Source organism: Camelus ferus, chromosome X, assembly GCF_009834535.1.
Source record: "Camelus ferus isolate YT-003-E chromosome X, BCGSAC_Cfer_1.0, whole genome shotgun sequence".
Classification (NCBI taxonomy): Eukaryota; Metazoa; Chordata; class Mammalia; order Artiodactyla; family Camelidae; genus Camelus; species Camelus ferus.
Window position 1 is genome coordinate 68,083,551 of NC_045732.1, and position 13,484 is coordinate 68,097,034.

The window sequence follows — 13,484 nt, forward strand, 5'->3', positions numbered from 1 at the left end:
TGTGCTTTATTACCACTGAGAATCTAAAATTGAATTTCACTCTTAGCATATAAAAACCATTACCCTTAGTAAATGGTGAAGTGTTTACACGTTGAGCTTCTAAAATCCATATTCAAGCCAAATATATGTGGCTTTCTATACGTGTACAGAAATCTAGAAATGAATTATCTAGTCATTTTGCAGTTGAACATTTTGTAATTGGGAGTTGCATTCCCTCTGCGTGTGGAGAAGGGGGCAGCCTCCTCGGCCCCTCCTAATTCCTCTCTGGGACTTGGCCTCTTGTCCTAGTCCCTGCACTGATTGGAAAATAACAGATAGGAGTGAGTGCCCTAATGAACACTATGGGCTGTTGCTCTGGTCTCATCAAACAATCTGGAAGTGAGATATGCACATTGATTAGCTGCCTGCAGAGCTGAGTGGAAAGCAAGGGGCATTTTCCCACCATTTGTGGGTCAGCCCTCCATGAATTTAATCAAGCCCACCCCTGACCTATGGACCAGTGCATCAGGATAATTACATGGGTTTGTCCTTATTGTTTAACCACTTTGCCCATTAAGCAATAGCAGTGAAAGAACACATCAGGCCTCTTGTTTCCATGGATTTCCTCCTCTAAGTCTTCGGAGTTTGGAGGCACTAAACGGATTATGGCCCTTTTGCTTTCTGCCTTCTAATGAGTAATTTACAACCTGCAAAATTTAAGGATTAAATAAATGGCTCTGTAAAGCAACTGGTCTCAATAATGCATTTATTACCTTCTTCAGTTCCCCAATTACAATTGATCGCTCTTTAGCTAGGCCGTTAATTGTTAGAAAAAAGGAAACAAGTTTTAATCTTTATAGGCATCTTCTAGCCTGGGCTTAGAACTGATAATTAACAGCTTGTCTCTTAGGATCCACAGCCTTGTCTCTAAACAAGTACTTGCAGATTAACAAGGCACCAGGTTCAGGAAGCGTACATTAAGGCTATAACAAAAAAGATCTGCCAGAAAGACCACCCTGTTGAATTCCACTGATAAGAATTTACTCTGACTTTGCTCGTTACTCTCCATATGTGTGATCAACCTCCAATGATGCAGTCACCAAGTCTATACTGAGCTGACCTTCCCTCTCTCTGCGAGCACCACAAGTACTTTTTAAGTCTTGATTTTAAATATGTTGTCCTCGTGTTCTCTTTTTTTTTTAACATTTTTATTGATTTATAATCATTTTACAATGTTGTGTCAAATTCCAGTGTTCAGCACAATTTTTCAGTCATATGTGGATATATACACACTCATTGTCACATTTTTTTCTGTTAGTTACCATAACGTTTTGTGTAAATTTCCCTGTGCTATACAGTATAATCTTGTTTATCTATTCTACAATTTTGAAATCCCAGTCTATCCCTTCCCACCCTCCGCCCCACTGGCAACCACAAGTCTGTATTCTCTGTCTATGAGTCTATTTCTGTCCTGTATTTATGCTTTGTTTTTGTTTGTTTGTTTGTTTGTTTTTTAGATTCCCCATATGAGCGATCTCATATGGTATTTTTCTTTCTCTTTCTGGCTTACTTCACTTAGAATGACATTCTCCAGGAGCATCCATGTTGCTGCAAATGGCATTATGTTGTCGGTTTTTATGGCTGAGTAGTATTCCATTGTATAAATATACCACATCCTCTTTATCCAGTCACCTGTTGATGGACACTTAGGCTGTTTCCATGTTTTGGCTATTGTAAATAGTGCTGCTATGAACATTGGGGTGCAGGTGTCATCCTGAAGAACGAAGAGCTAACCTAGTTCTCTTTTATACCTCTCTTGAGACTCTATGATTTAAGAGGTGTTCTCTTAAATAAAACACCATGTCCCCAGCTAGATGCCCTTATTTGGGATTTGAAAAGTGTAGTTACTGAAATCCTGGAGAGGTTGGAGAGAAAAAAGATATAACAGGACCCTTTGGGAAGCCTGTGTTTTCTTGGCCCCTGGTGACCAGGCCATGTGTGGGGAAATAGAAAATCATAGAGTCTCAAGAGAGGTATAAAAGAGAACTAGGTTAGCTCTTCGTTCTTTAAAATCCTTCCAGTACTACCACCCATCCACCACTTTAGGCTTTGAGGAGGAGAAAAGGAAGTGAGTGGAAGGAAGACCACTGGTAGAGTGGTAGAGTAAAGGGTAGCATGTTGATATGAAAAGAATTTGGCCCATGAAGTCAGGCTGATCTGAGTATGACCTGGCTCCACAACCTGGAAACCCTGTGACCTTCAGCAAGTCACTTAAAACCTTTCTAAGCTTGCTTCCTTTGTGTAAAATGGGGAAATAGGGACAATATCTATCTTGCAGAGTTAGTGCAAAACTAAATGAAATTATGCATGTAATCACCTAAGCAGTGTCTAGCTCATTGTCAGAGATATCTAGACAGATAGACAGACAGATAGATAGATAGATAATAGATAGATAGATAGATACATAGAGAAAAATTTATATATCAATAGAAAAGTGAGAAAGAAAAATGAGAGGAAGGATCCTTAGGCTGCTTTTTACCCATCCATGAAGGGAGACTGGATTCCCCACTTCCCCAAGAACTTCCCCTCTACACTGGCTACATTCCCATCCACTCAAGGAGTAGAGGGGTCTCAACAGTTCAGTATAAATTACCGTGACCAGGTAACACTGAGCAGGAGAGGTTAAAGGTGAAATCTGAGGCTGTGCCTTTGAAGGTGGTTTGCGTTGTGCTGTGGCATTTTTGTGTCTTTGTTACGTCAGTTGGAACTGAGCAAACGCTCATGGAATATTGCCTCTTTAACATATTGATGCAAGGAATTAGCTACTTTCCCCTCCTAGTTACAAAGTGGTTGGGATTTTTTAAAATGTAAATTGCTCTGTACTAATTGACCTAATTTGCTCATAAATTGCCTTTTAAAGGTCAGAAAGTTATTCACTGTACTGATGTTATGAGGTTGGTACCCTTCCAGAGACAGACAGGAGACAAGTTCCTCACTGCCTGAAGTCTTTGCACTCAACATAATTGACCTTGGGCATGTTGTTCTGTGACCTATGGACAGTTTTAGTGCAGCCTCCAATAATAAAGTGCCTTGTTCTTTCTGTTTGCCAGAGTGACAAGTTAGAATCAAACTCCCTGTGGATATGCAAACCCAATGTTGATATACTGTTCATCTCTCCAATTTTTTTCATTAATTTGAAGATATATTTTTATAAACCTGTGATTATAATGACTTGACTCTAAATAAGGAGGCACAATCATTTGCATAAAACAAATCTTCGGGTTGTTGTTGTTGTTTGCTGTTGTTTTCCTCGGCACCAAGAGAGTGCCTCTTTACTAACTTTGCATTCACACATAATGGGGCTGCTCTTGTCAATGGGTTTTGAGGGAATCTGATATTTGTGAAATGTCTCAGTGACATCCCATTGAGGTCCCTACTGGACCCTGTGTATGGAGCCATTCTTTGTGTAATTTTCCAGACTTTTATCCTAGTTGAGACGAACTTTAAGTATTCTCTTTCTACCCTTGCTTTAAGCATCTGTGAAACTGTATCAAATACTGGATCTTTGGAAGAAAAGTTATTGGCATCAGGACAGCTGAATGCTAAAAATAGCATGTAGTATAGCATGAGAACCACCTATCCTGTACCAGTGGTTCTCCTCCTTGGTGGCACATCGGAATCATCTGTGGAGCTTTAAGAACCAATGATGTCACGTTCCCCCACCAAGGACTAGCGCAAATACCAAGCTCTGTGGCAGGCCCTTTACAGAACCCTGTCTAGACTGAGAAACAATTCTTCATTAGCCCCTTTGAGCACGGTTGTTCAACTGGAAATGAGAACCCTCTCATTTTGCCCACATTTCTCCATTTTGCCTGAAACAAATATCATGAGTAACTTTGTTAAAGCAGTATTGAAATCCTAACACCTTCTGGCAAAAAAGAAATGACGTTGGTTCAGTATATACCTCCATGATATGCTCTTAAGAATCCTTGGTTGTCAGGAATTTAGCATTTTCTTTTTCAGTGTTGCTTTTCCTGAAAATGGGGTCCATCAGTCAAAGGTGCTAGCTGCTGTGTACACAGCACACATTGGTGATAATAAAGCCATCAATGTGACTACTCACCAATAGGAGTGCATAGCTTGTATGGCCAGAGAGAAGGGAGGGCAGAAACCTAACTTCAGACCTCTTGCCTACACTAAAAGGCTCCCTCCTCCCCCTTTCCCTACCCTTAAAGCACTACACAGATGCTAGTGTAGTCTTACATTTTGTTCTTGAACCAGGGAAATTCTGGTTCGCTTGTATGTCTAGAGAAGGGAGTTAAGGAGGAGAATCTCTAGCAACTAAAAAACAACAACTGAGGGCCAAAGTGCTTCTAGCTCCCTCCAGCCACTGGAACCTGTGTTGTGGATTGGAATGTCTGGATTTGATGGCGCGTGCTCATTTGGAATTAAAGTCAGACATAAACTTCCTGAGCTCCAGAGAAGCAAGCATACTTTGCAAGCACTCAGTCAATATTGTTTTGAATGTATTTCAGGAAGAGCTGGGAGCATTCCCTTTTTTTTTCCGCAAGCAACTATGGAACAGCAAGGTTTATTGAGGATTTGTTGATACTCTTACTTTGAGGACAAACCTATGCCTAAAAGGAGGGGTGAGTTGGGATAACTACCACTAAAATAATTATAGAAGAATAACAGGATTTCTTTTCAATCAGAAAAAAAAATAGCCTATCAAAAGATAGACAGCTCTTAAGAATCCTTGGTTGTCAGGAATTTAGCATAGGAAAATGGGACCTAGCCATAGGAAAGCTGCAAGTCTCATTTAGATTGTAATTCAGAAGCCGACAGCTCAAACTGGTGAGTTATGACCCAGAAGACAGCCAGAGAAGAAATTGATTCCATAGCAAACTAAAATCTGAGACTCTTACCAGGTGAAGAGGAGAGAAAGAAAGATGGAAAATGTGAGGACCATGACCTACTGTTGGCCAAGACTGATAGTCCCTTATCCTACTATTATCTTATCATTCCTCAGTGTCCTTAAAGCATGGCTTGAGAATAAGCCAAGGATGCTTATGCCTATTGCCCTACTAGTTACCAGACCTGTAACTAAGTAAAGTCCTTTGAAATCAAGGTACATTCTAAATAGACACATCACGGAGTGTCATGATGGACATTTGGCCACTGAAATGCCCACTGACATGTTTTACCCTGTGGCTTTTTAAATCTGTGTTTTTGCCAATGAAAAATGACTTCACCAAGAAAATCAGGATTTGCTTGATAATTAAGATAATTTCCAACCTTTGTTGTCATTTTTTCATATACCTTTTCCAACCTGATTGCAACATCATTTTAAATGGCCATTTGCATTCTGAGAAAAAGATACTCTGAGGTGTCTTATATAAGCCTCTCAGCAGAGAAAGTTAACTTGATTAAGGCAATCTTAGCTCTATAGCTGGAAGAGCCAGTGCTCTAACAGTATCCCAAAAAACAGACCTTTTTGCTGTAGTTCTCTTTTTCCTTTCTTCCCCCTCTCCTTTCCTCCTTCCCTCCCACCCTTTCTCCCTCTCTCTTTCTCTTTCTTTTATTTTCTTTCCTCCTTCCTCCCCCTTCCTTCCTTCTTTTTGAAAAACACTGCCCCACTGCTTAGATGGCAGATTTCATCAGCAGTTTTCCTCTTTGAGTGGCCAACAAATGTGAGGAGACAGGATAAGGAACAGCCTAGTGTCTAAGCCAACTGTATGCATCATGGAAGTTGAAGAGTGAATTCTGCCCCAGGTCTGCCAGTCAGGAACCCCATAACCTTGTGTAGATTACTTCTTGCTGGGCCTCCACTACCTTATCACTTCAAACAAGTGGAATTTGACAAGATTATTGGTTACCAGTGGACTCCACAAATTCCATGGACTCCTAGAATTCCATGGAGGTCCTTGGGGCCCAAGGAGGAGGTCATGTGGCTCTCGGTTCCACCAAAACAATTCCTCTTTAATTTGTTTTCTGCATTTGGCTCCCACGTGAAATTCAGTTAAATAAAAGGAGAGACTCATGGGTCTCTCACTCTGATTCTGTGTCTGTAGGCTGTAGATAGGCTACAGCCTTCCCTGAGTGCCCGAGGGGCCATGATCTGAGTATGTGTTGCCTATAGGAGCACTTCCAGAGTTGTGATCTTCAGAAAGCTACTTGGAGACAGTACTCTCATCATCTCCTCATTAAATCTGTATTCTGTAGAGTAGAAAGAGCCCTCTTTCCCTACCAAGAAATACACTTGATCGTGATGTGAAACATGCTGCATGTGGGACTTGGGCAAACCCACTGTGCTAGGAATTGTGGGGAGAAGCCAGAGAACAGCACGGCAGTGATAAAACTGTTGCAGGGACTCATGGTGCACACTCTGGGGTAGATTGGGAAGAATTGCATGTTATTATGTACAGAGCTGTTCAGCTGATGAACCACATGTAAAACGGAAGTTGAAACCAATTTATGTGAGCAGTAATGTAGGTTTCATAGATCATATCACAGTCCAGCTGTTGTTTGATCTAATATGGTCATTTGGAAAAGCCCCAAAGAATCAGGGAGTTAGTCCCTTCCTGCTCCAATATTCTGAAATGAGATATGAACATATGTGTAATGGTAAACGATGCCTTGAAACCAGATACTAGACGTGGGTTGAAGAGAAAATGGGAGGTGAGGAAGTCAATACACCAAATATGGCTGATGTTTTGAGAAGTTTGATATGAAAAGGACCAGAGAAATGGGGCAGTAGCAGAATGGATGCTAGGATTAGGTCCCCCTGACCTCCCTGATATTTTTTTAAACACCTTTTAATTCAAAAAAAAAGAAGAATCAACAGTGGAATCAAGAGCAAACCTGCAACAATACACATTAAACAGTTGTAATTGAAACAACTGAAATACCTTAAGACCTGAACTCCAGACATCAAGTACATTTTCCATCTTTTGAAAGGTTTTCATCAGAAATGAGAAAATCACTCGTAACTATTTCATGGGCATCTATATGACTAGAATTAGATCCTGGCGAAGAAAAGTCACCTAAAAGATTCAAACTGAAAAAACGCATGACTGAGTGAGGCAGCATCCTTGGGGCTGTCACTGGTGACAACCCATCTGCCTTTATCTTTACTTCTCTTCCTCTTCATTCCACCAGCCACCTACTCTCTCCATTGTCCTTTGGCCCCAGTCCTTGCCTGGTGTTCTCCTGCTCCCTCCGCTTCTCACAGTTTTTTTCTTCTACCTCCTGCTCCATTCTGCTTTCCTTCGTTTCCATCTCTATGCCTACCCCACCCCCACTTACAAAGCCCCTGTGGTTCTAAACCTTGGGTGCTGCTTGAGCTGCCCAGGGCTGCTTCCTGAGCACACAGAGCCTGCTCCACGGATCTTGATAAGCGCCATTAATCCTGAGAGATTAGAATGAGCATGTGCATCGTCAGGGTCATCTGGTCTTTATTTTCTGGCAGTGGCCAACTTTTTATGCTTGAAAGGAGCACTCTGAAGCTAGGCCAACACCTCATCAGTCGGTGTTACCTCATTATCTTTTATTTATTTTTAATTTTTATTAAAGTATAGCCAGTTACAATGTGTCAATTTCTGGTGCTTATAAGGGGCTAGAAATGTAATAGGTTCATTTTAAATGACTTTTAAAAAACAACAGCAGAGCACCCCCACCATGCATAATTGGTGACAGATGAGAACTGCCATGTAAGACAAGTAGGAAGCTAAATTAGACCACATTGCTTATTCAGTTATCACACTGAACTGTTGGGTGCAGTAAGTCAAAGTATGCGATACAAGTTCAGTTATAATGTGGTCATTTCTTTTTTGTAGATTTGGCACCATTTACTCTCTTCTTAGAAAGAAATGTCAGGGGTCTTTCATGAAATCCATAAACACATCAGAGGCAGTAATTATTCTGGCCTTTAACCTCTGAAATCCAAGGTCACGAGTAAACTAAGTCATAAGGTGTCAAGTCACTTGTTGCCAAATCTCTCCCATAAAACATTCAAAAATAGTTGAAAATTCTAAAATGAGAAAGGAACCAGGACAGCAGTAGGTTACAGGCAACCACCAGCATACGCAGTGTTTATAAACCCTCAACGTACACTTAGACGCTGATGAATAATAGGAAACCTAACTGGGTACCTGCTCTTTTTCCTCATTTCCTAGCAAGTGGAAAATGATTGACCTCAAGAGGGTCCATTTCCTATGGTAGAGGTGGAGGTGGGGCTGCGCATGCCTAGTGGGCCTCATTTCTTGAAAAGTCCTTGTCTGCCCCTGCTTAGAACTGCTGCCTCAGAGGCTGGGAACATCACGAAGTGGTGTCGTGCAGTGGTCCGGAGCATGGACTCTGGGCTCACACTCCCTGGATTCAAATATTGACACCCTCATTGCTGGTTGTATGATGTTGGGCAAGTTATTATATTAACCCTACGGCCCTCAGTTTCTTCATCTGTCAATAGGGCATCACAATCAAGTATACCTCGGGGGTTGTTGCATGAAGCAATGAGCTAATAGTAATCATTCAGTACATGCTAGCTATTAATATTTCCCATGAAAACAGTATTTATACTAGTATTGAGATATAGATGAAAAGCCCTCTAGGTCTTATAGTTACATTGTTAAATAGATTTTTATGGGCTAGGCTGGGAGCCTGTTTACCACATATAACACGATTTCCATGGGAAAATGTGTTTTAAGTCCCAATTATTCAACTTAGAAAGAAATATTTGCAACACACCCTCTCTGCTTTGTTAAACGGAGTCTTTCTATCAGTGCCGGGACCTCTCAGGGTTACGAACACATTCCCATGTCAGCCTCCTGGTTTGTTTTCTAATGTCTTAACCTAAACTTTATAAATTGTTATAATGAACTGAAGTCACAAACTGAAATTTTTTAATTAAATGGTTAGTCCTGTTGCAAAACTGCCTTAATGAAAATTTATTGGGTACATATGGATTGTTTGGGGACCTCTTTGGAGAAATGTGATAACTTCTCAAATGATTACTTTGATCTTTTTTAACTGAGGAAATTGCCAATAAGTTAAATTGAATTATTCCCCCAATTGGGTGAAGTAGTTTTCTCTGAGTACTTAGGTAAATTTGGTTGCACATCAGAGTCCATAGAAAACTGCAATATTTGTGTGCTATTGCCAAGAGATACAAAGTTATTAAGAATTCCAGACCATCAGAAACTTCTAGGTAATGTATCTGTCACAATGAAGAAAGGCACTATTATTTGGCCAAAGGTTATCTAACATTACAGATAAGGTCAGTAGGTCATGGGACCTGTGTTCCCTCCCTTTAAGAATTAAACAGTCCTTGTTTAATGATGTAGCAGAAGGTTAATCAAGAGCTCCTTTTCTGTTCAAGATCAGTCAGAGAAGACTAAGTTTCTGACTGTGTTTCAAGTTCCAGAGAGAACTTGTCTCCACTTCCTCTCTGGGTTTGCCCACAGCAGATTACCATGTTGTAGTCCTCTTCCTCCAGCTTTCCCTCCCTCTAAGTGGCATTCCCTTCGAAACATTGCTTATGGAGCGCTCTTCCTTCTCCCACACTGAGGAGTTGGGAAGTCAGAAGTTACCACCCACCAGACCTGTTCAACTCAGACAGGGTGCTCTCTTCAGTCTCCGTGTATCTTCTTATATGTTTAATAGTTCACTTTAGGTTCTGAGCTTTCATACTCTGTATAGCAAACTCCATCATGTTCCTAGCTCAGTTAAATTGATATATACATTTTGGCTCTCATTTCATTTAGCAACAAAAACATTGACTGAGCACCTCTTTTGAGCCATAAAATCCAGAGACAATCATGACGCAATTCTTTTTTATTTTTTTATTCATGACACAATTCTTACCTTCACGGTCCAGGGAGACAGCCCAGTGAACAAGTAACAAGAATTCACCATACAGTGTGAAAATAGACGTATAAACAAAGGGCTGTGGTGGCTCAAGGAGGGAAAGGCTAATTCTGTCTGCAGGGTGACCACCATCCCAGTTTGCTTGGCATTGAGGGACATAAGACCTCCAGTGGTAAAACCCAGGACAGTCCCCAGAAGACCGAGGTGGTTGTTCACCATATCTATCTGGGAGAGTTGGGGAAGGCTTTAAAAAGAAGATGCCATTTGAAATAGGAATGAAGAGGCAAATAGAAATTTACCAGGCACTTAAGGGAATAGCACTTTAGGCAGATATGAAAGAGCATTTCTTATTATGGGAGTATGACTAATTGGCAATGAATAATAGGTGAGCTTTGGCCAATATGTGTATGAATGTGGGGGTGGGCGAAGCAGGGCTCTAGGGTGAGAAGAGAACAGATGAGGACTGGAAAGGGAGGCAGGAGCCGAATCATGGAGGACCTTATATGCCATGCTAAGGCATCTTTACTATGTCCTGTGTTTTCAAACAACTGTAGTGATCCCTTGATTCAAATTAAACCTTGCTTGGAAGCATAAGTAAATAGAGAAAAAAAATATTTCTCTGATTGAAACACGTGTGTGAAGGCAGTGTCCCAGAATCTCTATATCTACCTCCTTCTCCCATCTCTTTTTCCACTTAGCTATTATCGAGGGGAATTTGGGGAGTATAGCCTGAAAACCACATCTGTGGACCATAGGGAGCCACCAGATTTTTTTACAGCAGAAAAATGGATGCCATGATGAGATTTAGGATGAGATAGATTGTTAAAGAGGATGGACTGAAGAATAAAAAGGCTTGAGTAAGGAAAATCTATAGGGAGGCTATCGTAACTGAGAGAAGTTTGGCCTTAAGCAAGGACTTCAGGGATAGAGGAAAGTGGATAGATCTGAAAGACATTTCTAAAGGTTGCAGGAACAGAAGCTACTAGACTGATTATAATAAGGGTTGGGGGAGGGGAAGGGTACTGGATAAGGAGGAAAAGTCAAGTATGATTCTGTGGTTTCTTCCTCAAGGAGCAACCAACTATAAAGGAAATGTCTAGTCTAATTTCTTTTTTTTTAATTGAGGTATAGTTGATATACAATATCTAAGTTTCAGGTGTACAACATAGTGAGTCACAGTTTATACTCCATTTATAGTTCTTGTAAAAGACTGGGTACCTTCCCTGTGCTGTGCAATATATCCTTGTAGCTTGTTTATTTTATACATAGTAGTTTGTACCTCTTAATTCCCTACCCCTATATTGTCCCTCTTCCCTTCCCTCTCCCCACTGATAAACCTCTAGTTGGTTCTCTATATCCGTGATTCTGTTTCTGTTTTGTTATATTCATTAGTTTGTTTTACTTTTTAGATTCCACATATAAGTGATATCGTGCAGTATTTGTCTTTTTCTGAGTTGGTGGGTATTATGCTAAGTGAACTAAGTCTAATCTAATTTCTCAGCCAGCTCATTTTCTTTGAGTTTTCACTAACACAGATAAAACCAGAATGTGATCACTTACGCGTAGATCGATTTCCCTCAGTCTTTCTTTACATAGAGCTAAGACTTGACTTTGCTAGGAAAACCCTTTTTGCTGTGATTATTGTATTGCCTACAACTGTATTTGTCTCTCATTAGGAGGGCAGTATGTAGCAATTTTCTTTTTTTTACAAAGGAAGTACCCAGCTTACATACAAGTTTATTTTTAAGTTAATTATTTAGAACTCAGAGTGCATTTTCCCATAGAAGCGGCATCATGCATAGTGAGTAGGTTCCCAGGCCAGTCCACAAAGGCCAGTTTAGCCATAATATAACTGAAAGTGTGGATTTGTGCAATGGAAATTAGTTGGAAATAATACTGTTGCAATTATAATGAAAACAATAGTTGAAAAAGAAATCGTCTGGGTTTTTGTTTCCCTCAAGGGGTAGTACTTGATGAAAAGCATGTTTAATCCTAGGAAAACAAAGAGAACTAGATGAGAGGTTTTGTGTAAATTGGATGGCACAGCTTTTTAGATTTATTTTTTAAATAATGTTTTGGAGGGTTTTTAAAAAATAATAAAAGCAGTCATGTTCATTGTCAAAATTGTGGAAAATTGAAAAATACACTTGAAAAATTAAGTCACTAATAATCCTACCACCCAGAGAGAACCACTGTTAACTTGGTGGAGTCTTTCCTTTCAACCTGTTTCTCAGTACATGGATGGAAGAGAGGTGAGAAGGACTTGGGTAGAGATGTATACAGACTTGTGAGAAGCAAGATTATATGGGGTAGAATGTATTGGGCTAAGAATGGTCAAAGAAAGGTGAAACAGTGAGACAGTATCACATGCAGACAGACTTAGGGAGAGTGCAAAAGGAGAAAAGAGATGTGTTTGTTGAGGACTGGGCTTGGCTACAGAGCAGAAAAAAGCAAAAACCGGATGGAGAGTTTGGCAGATTTGCGGCCAGCTGAAATAAGAGAGTTTTAGGAGGAGGCAGCAAATGTAATTTGCAGTAATCAATTTTCTTTTAAGAAGAGAACAGAGATGGTTTGTGCGGACAGGGGCTTCAAGCATTAATCACTAAGCCCATTGCTTCATTACTTGGGTGAATGAAACCAGTTCTCAAAGTGTCCTGAAACCAGCAGCTTCAGCATCAACGGGGAACTTGTTAGAATACAAATTTCCAGGCCCCTCTGCAGATTTACTGATCAGAAGAAACTCTGGGCGTGCCCCAGGACTCTGTGTTTTAACAAGCCCTCTAGGTGTTTCTGGTGCATGCTGTAGGTTGACAGTCACTAAATTAAACCTTCTTAACCCTTTCTAAAGTACATTTGTGGAGGTGTCTGGGAAGGAGGAAAGATACCTCACCAGCGAATGAAAACTGGCCTGGGAAAAGACTTTGATAGAAATATTTTTAATAATAATATTAGGAGTCATGGTGGAAAAGAGGGATGGTAATTAGCTGCAAAGTCCAAGCAAGTTCAAGAGGGAGCATGTCTTCATAATAGTTAGGGGTCTGGTCATATAGGCAAACATAACCCTCGTGACAGTACCTTCAAGAAAATTCCTACTTATCCTTCAGGACCCTGTTCAAATGCCAACCTCCTCCATGAAGCTTTCTCTGGGCTCTGGTGTGAATTGCTTTATCCTCCTATTTACTTAGCACTTGCTATGTTCCCCTATTAGCTCTTGTCTCACTGTATTGTAGCTACCTGTAAGTCTCTCTCCTTCACTAAATTATGTCACCTTCGAAAGTAGGACATTCTGTTATTCATCTTTGAGTCTCCAGTGTCTAATTTGATACCTCATACATAGTTAATGCTCTGGAATTGTTTCCTTAGAGGAGGCATGAAGAATGGCCAGCTTTTATGGCTGTCAAGAACCTTTGAAAGATGGGTTTACTTTTGTGAATTGACCATGGTCCTGAGTCCAACTCTGTGCCTTGAAGGCTAGGGTCCTTGATTCTGTCAGCACACTGTGAGTTGACATCTCTCAGTGGTGGCCTCCTTACACAACAAAAGTCTCAGAAATATATCAGCAGCATACTATTTTACAGTAGGACACAAGATTACCAAAGTCAACTTTCCTCATATTTTCTCTTATTATAGGTAGATTTTTG

The 13,484-nt window shown here is 40.5% G+C and overlaps 1 protein-coding gene across 2 annotated transcripts in view; it reads left to right on the forward strand.

Annotated features, from left to right (window-relative positions):
• The window catches only part of PAK3 (p21 (RAC1) activated kinase 3), a 46,491-nt gene that overhangs the window by 22,090 nt on the left and 10,917 nt on the right, over positions 1-13,484 (forward strand). The window lies entirely within an intron of this gene.